The sequence below is a fragment of the Papio anubis genome, chromosome 15, assembly GCF_008728515.1.
Source record: "Papio anubis isolate 15944 chromosome 15, Panubis1.0, whole genome shotgun sequence".
Classification (NCBI taxonomy): domain Eukaryota; kingdom Metazoa; phylum Chordata; class Mammalia; order Primates; family Cercopithecidae; genus Papio; species Papio anubis.
In genome coordinates, this window is record NC_044990.1 from 67761309 (window position 1) to 67782321 (window position 21013).

Sequence of the window (21013 nt, forward strand, 5' to 3'; positions counted from 1 at the left end):
ATCCTGGCTAACACGGTGAAACTCTGTCTCTACTAAAAATACAAAAAAATTAGCCAGGCGTGGTGGCGGGTGCCTGTAGTCCCAGCTAGTCAGGAGGCTGAGGCAGGAGAATAGCGTGAACCTGGGAGATGGAGCTTGCAGTGAGCGAAGGTTGTGCCACTGCACTCCAGACTGGGCGACAGAGCTAGACTCTGTCTCAAAAACAAAGAAAAAACAAAAACCAAAAAACTCGTATCTAAATGGTCTGATTTTGGAACATATTTTTCTGCAATGTACTTATATTTCTGAACTGCCTAATTTTTTTACTGCTTAAATAATTATGTGCTAAACTTTTTCTTAAATAATTATGTGGTAAACTTGATGTATTTATGACTCAAACTTTCTGACAAGATATTTTTTATCATCAACAAAGAAATGGCAGATGAAATAGCTACTGTAAACGTATGAATACAATTTTTAATACAATCAAGGGTGGTAGTAATGAATAAGCTAACTTCTTAATTCCAAGAGTTTAACATTTAGTCTATATTTTGTGTTTACTTAGAATTAGTTTTTAAAGTGCATTGAATTTCTTTTTCTAAGGATAAGCCTTTTTATCCTACTTATAGGTACAATTACAAGACCTAAATTAATCCATTATGGTTCTTGTCAAGAGTACTATATGTGGTGACTAATGAGGAATAGATAGAGATTGAGGATAACATGAAAGAGAAAAGTAATGAAAGTGATACAAACTAAACTGAGTACCTAGAGGCACTCACAGACCACTAAAGGAGGATAATTATAAATTTATGAGAGATAATGACTAATAAATGAGGGATATGATTAACTTAATGTACCTGAATTATCAAAGATTTAAAGAGAAAAAAGGAGACCACAAGAAGGATATTTTAGTTTTGGTGTTCAGAGAAGTTCATGGGAGGAAGTGATGTAGACCAATAAGAAGATAAAGGAAAGATGGGCATGTGGGTAAAGATAGGGCTGCTGGGGAGAGAATTCCAGATACAAGATAGAGAAAGGAGAAAGCAGATTCCTTTCTGGTGCTTTTCTTTCTGTGGTTTTTTTTTTTTTTTTTTTTTTAACATTGTTAATTTATTTTACTCTTTAACGAACATTTGAGGGTTTATTTTTCTGAGCACATACCTAACTATAACATGAGTTTTATTGTAGAGTACTTTTTTTTTTTTTTTACTGTTCTCATCTATAAAATGGAGATAAAAATAGCACACATTGGGGCGGGCACGGTGGCTCACGCCTGTAATCCCAGCACTTTAGGAGGCCGAGGCAGGTGGATCACCTGAGATCAGGAGTTCAAGACCAGCCTGGCCAACATGGTAAAACCCCGTCTCTACTCAAAATGCAAAAAATTAGCCAGGCCTCATAGTGGGCACCTGTAATCCCAGCTACTCAGGAGGCTGAGACAGGAGAATTGCGTGAACCCTGGAGGCAGAGGTTGCAGTGAGCTGAGATCGTGACATTGCACTCTAGTCTGGGTAACAGAGTGAGATTCCATCTCAAAATCAATCAATCAATCAATCAATCAATCTCACAGTTTTTCTAGGGTTGTTGTGAGGATTGAATTAGTTAATGAATATAAAGGGCTAAAAAGATGGACAGCAATTGATACGGTTTTGCAGTGTCCCCACTCAAATCTCACCTTGAATTGTAGCTCCCATAAACTCCACATGGGAAGTACCAGATAGGAGGTAACTGAATCATGGGGGTGGGTTATTCCTGTGCTAGTCTCGTGATAGTGAATAAGTCTCATGAGATCTGTTCCTTTTATAAAGAGCAGTTCTCTTGCACATGCTTTCTTTGCCTGCTGCCATGTAAGATGTGTCTTTGCCTGTCCTTTGCCTTCTGCCATGATTGTGAGGCCTCTTCAGCCATGTGGAATTCTGAGTCTATCAAACCTCTTTTTCTTTATAAATTACCCAGTCTTGTGTATTTCTTCATAGCAGTATGAAAATTGACTAATACAGCAATAACAAAATTGTGATGTTAGCTACTTCCCCCTTCCTCTTTCTCTTCATTATTATTCTTAATAATATCCATGTTTCATTATGCATTATTTGTGCACTATTTTATGTTATTTGGTTTCATTTAGTGCGCATTATTGACAAATCATATTCTTATATTTACATTTCATAACTTTTGAAATCTAAATAGTATTTTTACTCCACTATAACATCCATTTAAAAATTAGAACACATATATTTCTTTGTACTAGCACTTAACTCACACTATACTATTTCTTTTGTCACCTCCAACTACACTATCCATTTTAGCTTTATTCATATACATAAAAATTATATTCAGTTCCGTAACAGAAGACATGTAGCATTATCTCTATAGATAAATATTTTTTATTGCCATGTAAACAATTATCCCAAAGCTTCATGACTTAAGCTTGCAAACATTTACTACTTGTCCATTTCTGTGGACCAAGATTCCAAATGTTGCTTAGCTGAGTGCCTCTGGTTCCTGATCTTTGATAAGCTACAGGCTGGAATGCAGTTGTTGGCAGAATTCCAAACCTGATGGTAGGCAGAAGCCCTGAGTTTCTCACGGACTCAGGGCCTCTCCACTTAATGCCTCTCCTTACTACAGAGCACATAATGACAGCTGGCTTATCTCAGAGCAAGCAAGGGAGAAACAGGACACAAGATGAAAGACATGGTCCTTTTCCAACCTATACTTGAAACTGACTTCTACCATACTCTTTTCATGAGAAGGAAACATCTAAATGTAGCCCACTTTCAAGAGGAAAGAATTACTCAAGGGTGTAAGTACCAGGAGGCAGGGACCATCAGGAGGCCTCTTACCAGCTGCCTATCCTTTTCCAAGTGGGTACAGCACTCAGTACTTGATCTTTTGTCCCCACAGAAACAGCAAGCATGCATTATTTATTTTGACTTTTCTTATATTTGTTCCAAGTTTTCACCATCAAATAAGTCTTCCTATTTTGAAACTTGAGATTTGAGTTTCTTATTTTAGAATTTGTCCTTTATGGTTACATTTTTGCCTGACTTCCTGATAAAAAAAAACAAAAATAAAATAAAACTAATAAAATTTAAAAAATTAAAACCCTAGGTCAGGTAGTTCTGGAATCTTTGCATAGTCTGAAGATATCATACCACTCTTTTATAAATCTTGATGCTGAGAAAGATTATCTATCTCAAGTTAACCTTATTTTTTTCATTTTATGTGATTTTCTTTATAGACATAGGCCATCTGTATGCTAAAGAAATGGAAGTAGGGCAATGATCTGGGTCAGATAGAAATTTCAAGTTACTTAGAATATCCTATAAGAGTTTCTTTACAAGTCAGTTTTGACTTTTACCCTGAGAGTATATTAATGATAGTAAATGTGGACTGAGTAATTAAAATAAGAGGCAGATATTGAGCTCAGTAACTAATCTACATTATTTTAATTGCCATGAAAATTCTATATGAGAGATACTTTTTTCCTCCAATTCTACAATTGATCAAAAAGGACCAAAAATGTATTATGCAGAATTATTTAAACTAGACATGTAGAGCATACAAAATATTTTAGAAATATGATGTGATCCATTTACTCTCTATTTGATAACAACTCTAGAGGTGTCTACAGCAGTACAGTCAAATATATTGAGAAACATATGAATAAAAATATTAGCATGTCTGTATGAAACATTTGGATATGCATAGGTAACAGAGTTAATAAAAAATTTAAATTCCATTTTAAAGGACACCAGGTAAGTTTGTACCAAACCTCTACAGTCTTTGATATGTCAAAGCTACTGAATTTTGGAATTGCAGATAGGGGGATGTTAGCCTGTGAATTTAGAGACCTGTGTGCAAAGGCTAGCAGCTGGCCAGTGGTTTCCTGGGGAATTTAAGCCAAGTAGCCTAACTTCAAGATCCACATTTTTAAGTGTTCCATATCAGTGCCTTGGACAAGTATGGGGACGCTCAATTTGGAGGTTTTTCTTCCACTTAGAATTCCTCCCACCTGGAACCAAATACTGCTTCTGAGACTTACTAAGTGTTTGTGACTTCGAGCAATTTGCTAACTCTTTTTAATAACCCCAGATGAAATGTGGTACTTGGTACTGTGGTCACCCCAGATATCCTTCAATACCAATTGTGCTACCTTAAGACATTGTTTAATCAAGTCCACAAAGCTCTTATCTCAGGAATCAAGTGGTCTGAATCCTAAGATAACACTTAAAACTGATGATTCATTACTACCAACTTCATTGCTAATTTCCTGGCTAAAATAAAAGCATTCATAATGACTTCTACTACACATGGATTCAACTCATTTACCTTTTAAAAGACTGATATGGTTTTGTTGTGTCCCCACCCAAATCTTATCTTGAATGTAGTTTTCATACTTCCCACATGTCATGGGAGGGACCTGGTGGGAGGTAATTGAATCATAGGGCAATTACCCTCATGCTATTCTCATGATAGTAAGTTCTCACGAGATCCGATGATTTTATAAGGGGTTTTCCCTTTCATTAGGTTCTCACTTTTCTCTTTCCTGCTGCCACAGGAAGAAGAACATGCTTGCTTCCCCTTCTGCAATACTGGTAAGTTTCCTGAGGCTTCCTCAGCCATGCTGAACTGTGAGTCAATTAGACCTCTTTCCTTTATAAATTACCCAATGTCTGGTATGTCTTTATTAGCAGTGTGAGAACAGACTAATACAAAGACAGTCATGTGATACTCCCAGTTTCTGAGAACAGTTTTAATAACAATCAGAAAACTGGGTAGTAAATTTAAGAAGTATTATTAAGATGTGTGTAATTAAATATGGTTGCAGAAGCAAGTTCTAAACAAGTCCTACACTTAAAATACTAATTTCGTGTAGTCATGCTTGTATTCTTTTTTTCTCTTTTGCCTTTTAAATTTAACCATATTTAAAATATAAGAATAATTTGAGCACTATGCCACAAGGAATGATTGATGTCACATTTGATGTATGTAGTTTTATAAATTGATTATGTTTGTTGATAAAGGTCAGGGAAACTCTGTGACTTTGTTCATCCCTTCCACTTTCACTGAGTACATCACTCTTCTGAAACTGGTGTAAAATTTTTCTATTCATAGTTCTGGAGTTATACTTCACACATACAAGTGTATTACAGCATTATTTGTAAAATGTTGTAAACAACCTAAATGCTTATCAATATGGGAATGGATATCTAAATTTAAAAAGTATGCATATAATTATTAATAAGTATTTTTAAAATATATCTTATTATATTATTTTACCCTTTGAAAATTCATGAGTAACAATATAGGAAAAAGGCTTTCCAGGTGTGCTGATAATGTTATCTGCCTTATCAAATTTGATTAGAAATTTTTTAAAGCCAAGGAGTTTCCTATAATTTATTCAGAAAGTATTCTTCACAATGACCATTAACTAAAACTGCAAAAATTATGTTGCTAACAGAAGAAGTGCAACTGGAAAACATTGACTGTAATCTAAATATGCCATAGGGTAACAATATTTAATTTGATTTACTTTCTCTAATAATGTAAATTACGCTGACATGGAAATATGGGAGCAATTTTATCAACTAGATTTATATTTTGCTTAGGAAAGTTAGAAATCATGTAATGATATCCATCCAGATGACTCAAGGGTTAAAGTTTAAGTATCTCTGGCTAAATAATTTGATCTACTGCTAAATGTTATCCATAGATTTTACAGTTTTCTGGTTTGGGTTGTGAGATTTCAGAGAAGCATATATGTAAAATAAAAATTAAACATTTTCAATAATATTTTTTATTTACTTGTGCTTTTCCCAATTAATTGAGGAAGAAAATTTGTAGGACTCATGCTGTCAAATTTTAATTAAAAAAGAAAGAGAACAAATTAGTATTCATGAGCCTAGAGAAATCCTTAATATTTTTAATCAGTGAATGCCTGTACCACAGAGAAAATCATTCTGATATACATAGAAAAATACTAATTGCAGATTTCAAATAAATGTTCTTTAAATCTTCATAAAGGAAAAAGTATGTTGTGTTTTCAGAATCAGCTATTATTATTTTTAACAATATCCAGTAGCTGGTAAAATTATAATATCATATTATTAGGATGTATTTATATAAAGAAAGTGTCTCTTTACTTTCAGTTTCCCAGGCTGCTACACATTTTCATTCATTATCTACTAAGAGGACCTTTACTGGGCTGCTAATTATTTGGGCTGCCCTTATTGTGGCTAAGATTGGGCACTAGACCTAGGTGGTCCAAATCTAAAATGCAGTCAGATTTTTGTCTAAGCAATTGCAATTTTTATTGCTTGATTGAATCTAATTCTTGCTTTCTTCTTTCTTTCATGATGTAATCTAGAAGCATTGAAATAATTTGCTAGTTGGAAATGGAACAAGAAAAATGACTTGAACAATGTTAAACTAGATCACTTAGTTAAAACATTCCAGTTTGCTGTCATACAGTTTTGCTTTCCATTGGCATATGTTTAAATGTGTATAGAGTGGGCTGTATAATTTTCTATGGGTTCTGTACTCATATCCTTATAATATTTCTTCTTGTCAGCCAGCCTATGAGATTAATTCCCTTTGCAACTAAAACCACTTATCAAGTAGCCTCTGTTTTCACTGCTGAAAAAAAAAAGGGTTTTAAGGAATACATTCATAAACAGGAAAAAAGTTCAAACCATGTGTAGGTCTATCCTGAGAGCATAAGAGAACAGGAGGCTACAAAATTGGTTTAATGCTTTACTTTGTCCTCTAGTAGGCATTTTTCTCTTTCATTTTTTTTCCCTAAGTAAACTTAACATCCCCCTGAAATCCATACTAATATGTTTGGTCTCAAAATATTAACTCACTTTGGAATATTAAATAGGAAATATTAAATATAAAATTTTCTTTGTCAAATATGTGCCCGATAAGATATTTTGTGTTCAAATATAAAGAACCTTTATTTAACTACCCTAGCGAATAGGCTTGGAGTTTGTATGCAGGAATTTTAAAGACAAACTTTTAAATACTAGAATACTTACTCTGGAGAGAACTCCAAACGTGTAGTTACATGTTTACATGTACAAAATTATGTATGAAAGCATAAAATTAATATATTACTTGCATAATGAAAATAAATAATGAAAACAAGTAAGATCTTAAAAATAAAATTTTCACAGATCATGCTTATCATCAAGCGAACTTGCTTCACTTTTACAACATATATAAGTCAGAAAATAAAGGATTTTTTAGTTTACTGGCTCATTAACATTTACTTTCTCTAGTAATGTAAATTATGCTGACATGGAAATATGGGAACAATTTTATCAACTAGATTTATATTTTGCTTAGCAAAATATAAATTAGGCAATGCAAGGGCAGGTATCTATTTTCTCCTCTATTATATGTAGAAAAATAAAGAGAAATACCAGGAAAACTGCATTAAAAAATAACGGTGTGGGAGTCACTTCTAATTGCCTACCAATATGTATTTACTTCCTTCTTTAGCAAAAACCTGAATATTTTGGTTGGGTATTGTATAACCCAGAATAAAGTATATGATCATCAATGTCCTTTGCAGCTATATCTGACTAGGTGACTAATTCTGAAAACTTGGATATAAGCTCAAGAGTTTTATGGGACTTCTGGGAAGTCTCATTCAAAATGAGAAGGTATTGCCCTTATGCCTCTCCACCTACCTGAAGAATGAGCTCCAGGAAAAATGGCTGTGCCAAAAAAATTAATAATATAAAGATCCTTAGTGATAAAGATATAAGACCATAACATTATTCCTGGAGGGCTACATCCAGAATTAATTTTTGCCCAAGGGAAGTAATTGTCTATGATGCTTAAGCCACTGTAATTTTCTAATTACTAGAAGCAGAATGTAATTTGTAATCATTACAGAATTTGGGATTTGGAAGGTGGATTCTAAAATAACAGAAAGCTAGTGGGGTTTGGTCTGATGAAGGAGACCTCTCTCTTTCTCTCTCTATCTCTGTGTGTGTGTGTTTGTGTGTGTGTGTGTGTTTGTGTGTGTGTAGGGAGAGAGAGAGAATGAGAGTGAGAGAATCTAGAGTTTGCAGGTTGAAAATCTGGTAAAGTTTCCAATGACTTAGCCAGACCTCTGTTAATCTCTTACCTGCTGACTTACAAGTCAGATAACCTGCTAACTGGTAATAGCGTTAAGAAAAGTATAAGAACATACCAAAACATTGACAATGTCTGGAAGCTTTTCTCCAATTATGTTTTTCTTATTGGATTTTCTTGGAAAAAAGAGCTGAAAGGTACTCCCGCTTGGAGACTACATATGGGCTGAAAATAAATAAATAAATAACAAGAAGGGTCTAGTGAAGACCAGCGGGAAATAGGTCTTTAGCTTGCCTCATAAAACTTAAGACAACATATCTTTCAATTGTCAACATGGAGAAAATAAGATATGCAAACAATAACATTGGAAAAGCAATATTTATCAAAAGGCTAATTGTATTAATAAACAAGGCAGCTTATGTATCAATATGTCTAAAAAGGAAAAAGTAGCCAATTCACATAAACATGAGACAAATACAAATGGCCAATAAATATTTGAAAATACTCTGTACTTCCTTCATCATTACATAAATAAAAATTCAAGCAAAAATGAAATCAAATATTTTATGTCAAATAGCCAAAAATAAAATTATTTTAAAATTACCTAGTTTTGGCTATGATGTTAGGAAATAGACACTCTTATAAATATTCGCAGTAACATGAATAAATACTATAAATAGCTTCACATCAGTTTTCATCATGTTTTGCCAACAAATGAGTCTTGATCATGTCAAATTTTGTTTCCAAATGCCAAAGTTTTCAGTTTCTGTGAATTTGTATGATTGTTGTATACTTTATGAATTTTATTGGATAATCATTTGTATTCATTTACTCATTGCTCCCTTTTCCAACCCGCTTATTCCAGTTCAGGATAGAGGGTGACTGAACCTCTCCTGGCAGCTCAAGACTTAAGGCAGGATTCAATCCTGGACAGGGCACAATTTCATGACAGGGTGCATGCACACACCTCCCTCCTTCACTCACACTGAGACAGTATAGACATGCCCATGAACTAATGCACATATTGTTGGGATGGGGGTAAAACAAGAGTACTTGGAGAGAAAATCCACATGGATGTGGAGAGAATGTGAAAACTCCACACAGACAATGGACACGGCCAGGAATCCATTTTTTAAATTTTCTCATCAATGTTATAATGAATTGTGGATGAAGAAAATGATGTTATTCAAGGCCCTGCTGTATTTCCAGTATATCCCTGCTGGATTTGATCGGAAGAGTTAGAAATGATAAAGAACCTTAAAGAGAAAATGATTCTACTCAGAAATCAATAAATGCAGAAAGTCACTTGGCCTCCAGAGGCAAGAATACAAAAGGATAGTTGGTGCTACCAGAGCTCACAAACTCACATGGAAATGGGTATATGGGAACACTGTCCTTGAACACCCCAGTCACTGAGCAGGAAACCACAAGCCACACCTCACTGTCAACAAGAGGTTGAGTCCCTCCAGGCACACTGACACCTCTGGGCGGGCCAACAACACTGTGAGAGCCCCAGTCACCTTTCCTTGACCATCACTTCAGCTCTAAGATTCTGAAGCAGAATATAGATTATTATTTCTTCTTCTCAGATTTTACAACTCATTGGCCAAATTCAATAAGAAACCAATAGGTAAGAGATTCTGGTAAACACAGCTGCCAGGTCCCCTTGCCTATCTTCTGTGCATATCAGAAAATAAGAAAGTGTGAGTCTAACATCCAAGACATAAATCTTGAAAAGGTATTCCCTTCAACTCATATTTAAACTTCAATACAGCAAGAGGGTAAGAATTTATTCTGCCTGTTGTAATTTTAAATTTCTCTAGTTCAAACAAAGATGCTCCGATTCACTTTTCACAAATGAGGGAAATCCAATCTCATTTGCCCTTTATTGATTTTATGTTTGGCTAATTTCTTATCTGGTACAGACACAACACACCCAATCTTAGGTAAATCTTTAACCTAAAGATTAAATTGCAGTAATATCACCACCAAAATTCCTGTATGAAAAATATAGGAGAAGAAAGAGAAGAAAAACATATTGGTTGATAAATACACAAATATTACAATATAAGCAAGAAAAAAATCCTGATGTGGTCATATGTAATTAGTGTTTCTAATGTAAATTGTATCAGAGCATTAAACATTTTTCCTTTTTATTTTGGTAATATGATTTATTTTTGCCTATGGACCTTGTATCCTATATTACTAAATTCATCATAAATATTCCACAGTTTATTTTTAGATTCTTTTGTAATGTTTTTAAACACAGTTATTGAAAAAGGGTTTTTAAATTTTTTAATTCTTATTTATTTCCTTTCTTGCTTTATTGCACTGGAGAGACTACTAATATAATATTGAATACAAATGGTGACAGAGGTATTGTCTATTTTTAATCTCAGTCAAAAATGTTCCCTATTTCCCCATTAAATACAATATACTATAGATTTTACAATGACAATTTTAACATATTAAGGAAGTTTCCTTTCATTCCTGCTTATCACATTTTTATTTGGTTTCATAACCCAGAATTGTGTACATTTTTTTCAAATGGTTATTCTGTACCCAAATAATCATATGAGTTTCTTCTATCATTCTATCAGTTTTCTTAATATTATGTTGATTTTCTTACAGTAAATCGTACTTGCATTCCTAAAATAAAACCAATTTTATGATTAGGTATTTGTCTTTCATTAGCATATTATAATTTTTATTGTCCTTAATGTTCTTTTATAACAGAGTTCCTAACCTTTTGATTATGATTATGAAATATTTGCCTGTAATCACTTGGAAATTTGTTTATAATTCTTAATATAATTTGTTATCAGTGTTCTATCAGGCTCAAAATGTTGCTTACATTTCCTGGAGTGTTATTGTCTCCTTAAATCCTTAGAAGGATTTACCAGTGATATCATCTAAGCTAATGGTTTCCTTGAGGGTAGAATTTATGGACTCGGTGCTTTAAATATCAATGGCACTAATCATAATTTTATTGATCTGTTTTGGTTATATTATATTCTCAGGAGTATTTTCATTTAATTTGAAATTTTATACTATAAGCATGAATCAGTTCAATATTTCTTATTAAGATTTTTAAATGACAGTAAGTGTATTTAATGTGCATTTTTAAATTTTGACAACCTTTACCTGTTTTTCCTTTTTAAAAAAATTTTTGTGGGTACTTAGTATATGTATATACTTACGGGGTATGTGAGATGTTTTGATACAGGCATGCAATGTGAACTAATAAGATATTTTGATACAGGCATGCAATGTGATACAGGCATGCAGTGTGAACAATGGGGTATCGATCCCCTCAGGCATTTATTCGTTGAATTAACAATGCAATTACACTCTTTAAGTTATTTTAAAATGTACACTTCTTATTGATTATAGTTACTCTGTTATGCTATCAAATAGTAGGTCTTATTCATTTTTTAAACTATTTTTTGTACCCATTAATCATCCTCCACTTCACCCACACCTTCACTACCCACACGAGTCTCAGGTAACTATCCTTCTACTTTTCAAACCCATGAGTTCAATTGTTTTAATTTATATTCCACAAATAAGTGAGATCATGCAATGTTTGCTTTTCTGTGCCTGGCTTATTAACTTAACATAATGATTTCCAGTTCTAGCCATATTTTTTTCACATGACTGGATCGCACTCTTTTTTATGACCAGGTGGTGCTCCATTGTGTATACATACCACATTTTCTTTATCCATTCATCTGTTGAGGAACAATTAGGTTGCCTCCAAATCTTAGTTATTTTAAACAGTGCTGCATCAAACATAGGAGTGCGGATATCTCTTTCAGATTCTGATTCCCTTTCTTTTGGGTATATACCTAGCAGTGGGATTGCTGGATCATATGGTACCTCTATTTTTAGTTTTTTGTTTATTTTTTGTTTATTATTTATTTTTAGTTTATTTTAGTTTTTTGAGGAGTCTCCAAAAGTGTTCTCTATAGTAGTTGTATTAACTTACATTTCCACCAACAGTGTACAAGGATTCACTTTTCTCCACATCTTCACCAGCCTTTGTTATTACCCACCTTTTGAATATAAGCCATTTTAACTGGGGTGAGATGATATATCATTGTATTTTTGATTTGCATTTCTCTAATGATCTGTGATATTGATCACCTTTTCATATATCTATTTGCCATTTGTTTGTCTTCTTTTGAGAAGTGTCTATTGAAATATTTTGCCCGTTTTTGATCAGATTATTAGATTTTTTCCTACAGAGTTGTTTGAGCTCCTTATATAATCTGGTGATAAATTCATTGTTGAATTGCTATTTTGCATATTTTCTTCCATTTTATGGATTATCTCTTCACTTTGTTGATTGCATCCTCTACTGTGAAGAAGTCTTTTAACTTGGTGTGATTCCATTTGTCCATTTTTGCTTAGGTTGCCTGTGACTGTGGGGTATTGCTCAAGAAATCTTTGCCCAGACAATTTTCTGGAAAATCTACCCAATGTTTTCCTCTAGTAGTTTCATAGTTTGAGGTCTTAGGCTTAAGTCTTTAATGCATTTTAATTTCATTTTGTATATGATGAGAGATAGAGATGTAGTTTCACTTTTCTGTACATGGATATCCAGTTTACCCAGCACCATTTATTGAAGAGACTTTTCCCCACTGTATATTCTTGGCAGCTTTATCGAAAACTAGTTCACTGTGTGGTGTGTGGATTAGTTTCCAGGTTCTGTACTATCTTCCATTCGTCTATGTGTCTGTTGCTATGCCAGTACCATGCTATTTTGGTTATTATAGCTCTGTAGTAGAACTTGAGTTGAGGTAATGTGATTCCTCTAGTTTGGTCCTTCTCGCTTAGAATAGTTTTGGCTGTTCTGGGTCTTTTGTGGTTTCATGTAAATTTCAGAATTGTTTTTTCTATTTCTGTGAAGAATGTCATTAATATTTTGATAAGGATTGCATTGAATCTGTAGATTGCTTTTGGTAGTAGGGACATTTTAACAATATTGATTCTTTCAATCTATAAACATGGAATAACTTTTTATTTTTTTGTGTCCTTTTCAATTAATTTCATTAGTCTTTTTTAGCTTTCATTATAGAGATCTTTTACTTCTTTGCTTAACTAAGTATTTAATATTATGTGTGGCTATTATAAATGGGATTACTTTCATATTTCTTTTTCACATTGTTCACGGTTGGCATACAAAAATGCTACTGATTTTCATATGTTGATTTTGTATCCTGAAAATTTATTTATCTGTTCCAATAGTTTTCTTGTGGAATCTTCCAAATATAAGGTTATATCATCTGCAAACAAGGATAATTTGACTTCATTCCTTCCTATTTGGATGACTTTCACATACTTCTCTTGTCTGATTGCTATAGCTATGACTTCCAGTTCTATGTTGAACAACAGTGGGAACAGTGGGCATCCTCGTCATGTTCCAGATGTTAGAGAAAAGGCTTTCAGTTTTTCCCCATTCAGTATGATACTAGCTATGGGTATGTTGTATATTGCTTTTATTATGTTGAGGTATGTTCCTTTTATATCCTGTTTTTGAATGGATTTTATCATAAACAATGTTGAATTTTATCAAATGCTTTTTTGGCATTAATTGAAATGATCATATGGTTTTTGTACTTCATTCTGTTGCTATGATGTGGCACATTTATTTTTATATGTTGAACAATCTCTGCATCCCAGTGGTAAATCCCACTTGGTCTGGATAAATCATCTTTCTAATGTATTGTTGAATTCATTTGCTGGTATTTTTTATTTTGAGATGTCTTTGGTTTTGGTATCAGAGTAATACTGGCCTTGTAAAATGAGTTTGGAAGTATTCCATCGTCCTCTGTTTTTGGGAATGTTTTGAGTAGAATTGGTACTAGTTTTTCTTTAAATGTTTGGTAGAATTCAACAATGAAGCCATCAAATCCCAGAGTTTTTTTTGTTTTGTTTTGTTTTGTTTCTGGGAGACTTTTCTTACTGATTTTCTCTTTTTTGCTTTTATTTGCTATTTGAAAGTATATATGTGCTTATCTTTATTCGCAATCTCATATTTTGCCTTTAATTCTAATACTTTTTCTACCTTCTTCACACAGATTCTGAGATCTTTGAATTTTAAGATTCCTTTTTTAAATGCATATATTTGAAGTTATATGTTTCAAGTAGACATTTATTTGTACCCCCATAAGTTTAATGTATTATATTTTATATTTTATTAATATTAATTTCAAGATGTCTCTAATTTTTATTGTAGTTTTTTCCAGCCACTTAATACAATTTGCTTGTTTAGTTTCCAAATATTTGTGCTTTTTTCTGTTATTATTTTTATTGTATTAACTTGTAACTTATCAAGGCACTTTTTATATAAATTCTTTTTTATTATTAATTTATAAACTTTATTTTTTAGAGAACTTTTAGGTTGACAGTAAAATTTAATGAAAAGTACAGAGAGTTCCCATGTACCCCACACTAAAAAAAATGCACAGCCTCTTCCACTATAGACAAACCTCAACCAGAGTAGTACACTTGTAAAACTTATGAACCTACATTGACACATCATTATCACCTGAAGTCCATAGTTTACATCAGGGTTGTGCTACAGTTTAATTATTCGTTCACCTTTTGAAAGACATCTTGGTTGCTAAGGTAAATGTCCATGTGGAGGCTTCTGTGTGGACATAAGCTTTCAGTTCATTTGGCTAAATATTAAGGATCATGATTTCTGGATAATATGGGTTAGAATATGTTTAGTTGTGGGATTGTACAAGTTTGCATTTCCACAAGCAATCAATAAAAGTTTCTGTCATTCCAAATTTTCAGTAGCATTTGACGCTATCTCTGTTTCAGATTATGGCCATACTAATACATACATAGTGGTATCTTATTGCTGTTTTAATTTCCAATTTCCTAATAACAAAGGACATTACTTTTTTATAAATTTACTTGCAATCTGTATATCTTTTTTAGTGGGGTGTCTGTTGAGTTATTTTGTTTATTTTTAATCAAATTATTCATTTCCTTCTTGATTTATTTTTTCCGGTTTTACTGAGATATAAAACTAAAAATTGTGTGTGTGTGTGTATATATATGTATATGATGTATCATGTGATGTTTTGATGCACAAAAACATTGTGAAATGATTACCTTAATCAAGCTACTTAACATATCCATCATCTCAGTAGTTATATTTTTTTGCATTGTGGGGGAAAATGAGAACATTAACAACCTACTACCTTAGTGAGTTTCAAATTACAATACAGTATTATTAACTGTATTTCCCATGCAATACATTCGATTCTCAGAAAAATTCATCCTGCTTAAATGGAACTTTTTATCCTTTGTCCAGTATCTCTCTATTCCTCCCTCCCTCTAGCTCCGGCAACCATTATTCTGAATTCAAATTTTTAAAATAACAGATGATCTACTGTTTTTTACTTTTTGATATAAACTTTAGAATAATGATAGATATTATATTTTATAAATATAATTTAGTTGGGACTTGCTGAGTGTTGTTTAAATGTATACTTATAGATTTTTCTTTTGTGTGCTTGTTCTGTTGTTTACTGAGATAGTTGCGTTAAGAACACCAATTACTTTTGAAATATTTCTGTCTATTCTTCAAGCTATTTTGCAGTTTTTCCTTTAAATATCTTTAAACTATTTAATTGAGCATATACAAAATTAGGGTTATTTTAGCTTCTTGATGTTTAACTTCTTGGCATTATTAGATCTTTATCTTTAGAAATGCTTTTTCCTTTGAAGTATACATTCTCTAGTATTAATGTAGCTATATTGCTTCCTTTTTGTTAATGTTCTTACATTATGCATGTTTTTATCCTTGGCTGTCAACCATTTTATTTATATTTAATATGGTTTTCTGTTATGCCAGCATATGGTTAGAATTTTGTTTCTCAGCTAGTTTGACAATGTTGCTTTTAATTGAAGAATATATAACAGTTACATTTTATGAAATGAAGGGATTTTGTATTTAGATGTACCACTTTATCATTTTATGTTTTTGTTCTATGCTCTATTCTTTAAAAAATATGTTGTTTTTATGGAATACTATATGTTACATAACAAATATATTTTTCTTTCCTTCTTCTCTGTTAACTTGTTAATTGAAACTACTTTTACTTGTATTTAATGGCTATTGCACACGTTGCAATATTTGCTCTTGATTAGTCAAATGAAATGAGTATATGTCTAATTATTTCTAAAAAATTCAAAGACCTCATAATTTTTACCTACATTTATGTCCCCTCTTAGCTTTCCCACTCTTTTTCTTGTGTATTATATTTCTGCGTATATTTTAAACCTCGTAAGACATTGCTATTATTGTTCTCAGTAGTCGATGTTATCTTAGATTTATTCACATATTAGCCGTCTGTATTCCTTTTCATTCCTTTCTGCATTACAGTTTCTATCTGGACTAATTTTATTTCTGCTTAAATAATATACTTTACAATTTCCAAGGACAGAGCTCTGCTGGTGAATATTTTACTCTGTTTTTGTTTTTGCCAAAAATACCTTTGTTTACCTTCATTTTTGGAGGATGTTTTCTGCACAAAATACTCTTGCTTGGCAGTTATTTTCTCTTAGCACTTTCAAGTAATATTTTTATATTTTTCTTATCTCCACTATTTCTATTTGAAAATTAGCTGTCATTCTTATTATTGTCTCTTTAAGGAAAATGTGTTTTCTTCATTTTGCTTTTAAGATTTCTTTTTTTCCTTTTTTAGCAAAGTAACATAGGTGTGCTTTTTATTTTGCATTTCGCCTGCCTCTGTGTGTGTGTGTGTGTGTGTGTGTGTGTGTGTAGTGTTTTGTTTCATATTGTTTTATATCTCCTTAAAGTTGTAGATTCACATTAGGTTTTCATAGGTTTTAAAAAATTGTACAGTTTTATTTTTTCAAGTGTTGTTTCTTTCTCCCTTCCTTGGGGAGCTTTATTAGATCTTATTATCATGAATTGTATGTCTTTTACACACTACTGTGTTTTTAAAATCTATTCTGGATGCATCAATTCAGATAGTTTATCTTGCTCTAACTTTCAGTGTATTTGCTCTTTTTAATGCTGTGACTACACTATTTTTAAACCAATCTATTAAATTCATGATGTAATATTGAATTATCCAGTTCTAAACCTGCCATCTAATTGACTTTTGTTTTTCTTTGCTGAAATTCTATTTTTGTCAGTATTCTTGAATATTTAAATCACAGTAATTTTAAACTTCATTTCCAGTAACTCCAATATCTTTATTGGTTGAGGGTATGAATTACTATCTTATGCATTTCTTTTGGTTTTTGTTCATTTGGACCCCTTTCTAACCACTATTTGTTTTAAAATTAAATTGTCTAAACTTATATATGGAAAATTATATAGTGTGTGCATGGTGTTATTTTTCTCTGCAGAAGATCTACCTATTTTCACCACCTTGCACAGAACAAGAAATACATACCTGGTTTGTGCTTACATCTAGAGTTTAACCTTTTCAAGTCTCCCAAGTGAAATCCTAGGGTGTGTACAAAGGTCCTTTCTCATGTGTTGAGGGGTTCCTAAGCTCTGTATTTGTCTCTCCTGAGCGGTGAGACTGTTGAATCTGTGCTTCGCTTTGTAGTTTCTGAGCAGCTGTTTTTATGCTTTCTTTCCCTGCATCATCACCTGTACTCGAACAGTGTAAAAGTTGAATAATGTCTTACAGCGACACTGTGCTCACACTGTGTGGGTCATTTCTCTATGGTTTGCTTTTCTCTTAGGATATTGCTTTGCATTCCAGGTTGTTTGGAAGTCACACATTTTAGTGACTGTTTTCTCAGCCAAGGGAATGCTGCAAGTCCTGGATTGCTGCTCTCAGTTTGCCCCTATGTCTTGCACTTAGAATTGAATAAAAGCTCAAAAAGAAAAAGCAGCGGTAAATGCAGGGCTCACCTCAATGCGTGACCCTGTCCTATAGGATTGTGGCTGTGGAGTTCTGGCAGCCTTTGTTGTTTTATGAATGCCTTCAGTGATTTTTAAATATTTTATTCATCTTTTGTAGTTCTGTTCATCTGGCATCTGTCTCATGCCAGGTACACCCTGCTGAAATTGGTTTTTGTTGTCAACATCAGCTTTTCCATCTTAATTATTTATACATGTTTTATATATGAATGTGTAAGTGTGTGAATATATATACATTATTATGTATAAATTATAAAGTATATACATTTCTATTCATGTATCATGTGTATATTATATATTCATGTATAATACATAAATTATTTAGATATTATACATGAATGATAGATGATACAAAATATATGTATCATATTATGTATAATTTACATGAATTTTTAGTACATAGTTCCTATTTTAAATTATAACAGAATAATCAAATTTCAGATGTAAATATGGACTAAGGGCTCTTTACAATCAATTTCAAGTACATTTTTACTCCATATATCTATTAATTTAATAAGAATCTACGTGGTTATTGCAGTTGTTTTTGTTTAATAGCATTATACTCAAATTTATATTTATATTTAAAAAATATTTTTGCATGCATTATTAAAATAGTAACTGAATGTAAAGTACAATTATAATAATGAAGTTTTTCTACTTTTACAAAATGAACTTTCAAAAATTTGACTTTGATTTAATAAATTCCGTTTAAAATTCAAAACATTTATTAGAATTTATTCTTACTGATTTTCACTCTGAATTATCTGATAATATTGATGTAAAACTAGTCCTTTGTGGAAGGTTTCTGATAATAAAGTCAATACATAATTATTGCTTCACTTTGCATATAGGTGCAAAACACTTGAAAAAATGAGCAATATTAATGTGGAAGTACAATTGTGAGATTCAGATAAAACTATTTCTAACATATATAGAATAGATAACTATTCTATTTCTGTGACAGGGTTCACAGAAATAGAAATGCACTTTCTATAATTGTACCTTGTGAAAGCATCACTTTTGGGCACATTTTCTTTAAATACATTTTTTACTTTTGAAGTAAATGATGACATTTCTTAATTAGTCTGGCGTTATTTGGTTTTCATCTTGTCGGAAATATTAACACAACTCCTAACATGAATAACTTTCTCAAAGATTTTGTTTCTCGTTCCAAATTCATGAAAAATGTCCAAAGTAAATGAAAGTCTGTAGTTAAATGTTACATTAAATTTTATTATTTCTTTTAGTTAAACTCTTTGAGCTTTTTGCTGATAAATGTGATTATTGCCTAAAAAGATATAAGGAAATAATAAATTATATAAATAGATTTAGATTTCCATTATACAATAAAATACTAAACCACTCTTTTAAACCTTTGGCGTACACTTTATGTACTCCACATAATGCTGTTCCACGAAGATTTCCTGCGCAAATTTGCTTGCCCGAGACTACAGTCTTCCTGGGTTTTCAATGACTTCACTGACTGGAAACTGGGCACCTCTTTCCTTATCACAAGATAAGGAACAATCTTATCAAAGTAATTATAAATTTTGTTTCTGAAAAATTGAATATATATATTAGTTGTGGGAATGAATTGCTATGTTATTCATTTCTTCTGGGTTTTTTCATTTTGATCCTCTTTCTTGCCATGCCTTGTTATTTAATAAAATTAAAACCAGATTCCTGACAGAGAAAGCAGCATCCTACTTCTATGACCCCTGCCAGCAACTAGGAGTAGCTAGCTTTCCCCGCAGACTCACGTTTTATCAGTAGGCACCCGGCAGTCTACCCATGCAAAGGAGATGTTAGCAATGATAGCTTCTGAGGAAGATGTTAGCTTCTGGGGGAGGTAAATAAAAGAAAGACAGGTTTGATCTCCTTTGCTTCAGATTTAGTGATGTATTGTTGTGGTAAATCTTTTAGTTTCACATGCATCCACTAATACATGACACTTCATCAGAAACTCAAAGTCCAGTTGGGAGGTATAGCAAATCCTCTAGCTTGTGTTAATGCAAATATAAACAAAACATTTTTAAAACAAAAACATTTAACATATATTAAACTGGAGGTAAAAGGGACCTTGAGTATAAGCCAGGATGCTCCCAGGCAAGTCATAATATGTGACTTCTTGATGATGCATAGGTCAAATGTGATTATTTGGGAAATATTAAACATCATTGTTCCAGATCTAGGTGAAAACATAGACTATCTAGTTATCAGCATTAGCATATAACATAAACAATAGGCATTTTAAACAATGAATTATTTCAAAATATCAATTTGGCAGCTATATGGAATCCTCCACATTGCTTGTTGAAAATATTAGTAAAATCCTTATAGGGAAATATATTTACATCAGACAATGTATCAAAATCAATGTGATACTTTTATTTTGAAACATATTATAAATAATATATGTGTTTCACTCTGCCCTATAGCAAAAAACTGCTAGCAATGTAAAAAGGGATACGTTGCAAATAGTTTAATGAGTGAAATAGATACACAGGAACAAGCCAGGTGTAGTGAAACCACAATAAATAGTGAAATGCCTTCTGGTTGGTAGAAATAGGTGTCTTTACAGTGCAGGCCAAAAGGGGCCAAGGGTTGAAGAAGATAGGGGAATACAGAAAAAGAGCTGCATGGGGTGGCAGCCAGCCAGGAGCTGTTTATTTTGGTCCAGGGACACATCTAGGACATGAAGAAAATGATGGCTAACATTTACCTTGACCTCACTCTATTCCCTTCTACTGATCTCCCTCTGAGGATGCCTATTGGCAGCTATTACCTGGAAGACAGAGAGTAACAATCCAGCCAGCATCCTGGGGACAAGAAGAGGGATGAACAAGGATAAGGAATAGCTCTGAAGAGAAAAACAAAAAGATAACCATGTTGTTTCTTTTACATCATGAAAATATATAACTGAATTTACTTTTATTTCTGTCTCTGCTGCCAGAACAATATAATTTAAATTATATTTTCTCTTATTAATTTATATCAAGCAGGGTTTTTGAAAAG